General features: G+C 38.7%; 1 pseudogene; it reads left to right on the top strand.

Moving 5' to 3' along the window:
• LOC109064870 overlaps window positions 1-1,657 on the top strand; it is a 20,747-nt pseudogene that overhangs the window by 10,116 nt on the left and 8,974 nt on the right.

A 1,657-nucleotide genomic window follows, 5' to 3' on the forward strand; every position in this document is an offset into this window, starting at 1 on the left:
ATTACATTAGACATATAGATATTTTTAAACTTTTAAACTAATTAGCTCATTATATCAACCAACTTCACCTGATATATCAATTAACTGAAATATACATTTAAAGCACTAATTCATACATCATTTACATGCAATTATACACATCTGAATTCAACAGTATGTACTTAATTAAAAAAATGCAAGTAATTAAAAAGTCAAATATTTGCATATATTTAAATGACATTTTACATATAAAAATTATTTTAAAATGTTATTCGTTTTAGTTTTCCGACCCTAATCTGCACTGATCTTATACTCGGCCTCTCTGCAGTCCACCTGAAGAAAATCCACTGCAGCGACAGAGCAGTGTTTATCAACAGTTTTCTGCTGAGATTTGTAGGACACAGGTGTCGCTGAACAATGAGGAGCTGGTGGCTAATCTGGGCTCCATCGCTCGGTCTGATCAAAGGTGCGTCTCACTGAACTCTTCCAAACTCTGCTGTTCCTCATTCTGACAGTGGGTTTTATTTCATGTCCTCTTGCTCTTCCTCCATCAGGCTTTTCTGGATGCTCTTCAGAATCAAGTGGAGGCCAGCAGCTCCATCATCGGTCAGTTCGGTCGTGGGCTTTACCCTCGCTTCTTCATGGTGGCTGATAAAGTGGACGAAGTTATTCTCAGTCAGCAGAACCAGTGCTCCTGGATACAAGTGATCCTCAGACAGGTGAGAAAAATGAGAGGAGAGATGGATTTAATAACAGTTTTAGGAATGTGCTTTTTTATTCAGGCTCCTTGAATATGGCAGAAATCATAATCATGATTATTTTGGTCATTATTGTTATCATGATTATGTAAGGGAAACAGGTCAATTTAGCTCAAAGGGAATCATTTAAGATTTTAAAGGGAATTTGAACAGAATCACTGTTTCACGGCTGGATCACTGAAACGGCCAGCTTATTCACTGAACGAGCCGCTTAACATCAACTAAGCGCTTGGATATTAATATCCAAAGTATAGTGAAAACACTATTAATTAGCACAGTAAGAAGATCTGCCAGTTTAAGACATTAACTTGTGAGCACAAAACACAAGATACTTCTCTTTTCAATATAAACAAGGCTTTATTAGATAAATCTAAGACATATAAACTAATCTAACACATAAGCACACGCACTCACACATTCACACAAGTTGCAGGAAGATAGAAAGTTAGGGAAGAATGAGTTTAAGAGAATGAATCCCAAGTTTACAGCAATACGTGAAATTGCATAGACATGAACAACCATTAATCACTTAATTAACCCTCGCACTGAGTTCCCAATGAGGTTAAAATTATATTAGATAACACCAGTACAGATGTGAGTCTGAGGTTACTTTATGCTGCTCGTTTAACGGGTTCCCTTGTTGTCGCTGAAAAGGGGTTTCCGGGTTGCTGATTGGCTACAGTTCAGAAGTCGCTAGCGGACGCCTTTGGGAAGCCCGTGTGGTTGGAGCCGTATGCTGACTGCATGCAGAGTGTTTGGCTGGTGAAGTTTCAGGACGGGCACCGAGGTCAGACTTTCGAGACACGAAGTGTTACAAACTTAACTCAGAACACGTAAAATTTCAAACGGAAAAGAAAGAAACCAAAGTAAAGCGGAACAGAAGTAAAGTTTGACGAGACTAGGTGGTGTTTCTTCATCGA

The sequence above is a fragment of the Cyprinus carpio genome, chromosome A3 (genome assembly GCF_018340385.1).
Source record: "Cyprinus carpio isolate SPL01 chromosome A3, ASM1834038v1, whole genome shotgun sequence".
Taxonomy (NCBI): domain Eukaryota; kingdom Metazoa; phylum Chordata; class Actinopteri; order Cypriniformes; family Cyprinidae; genus Cyprinus; species Cyprinus carpio.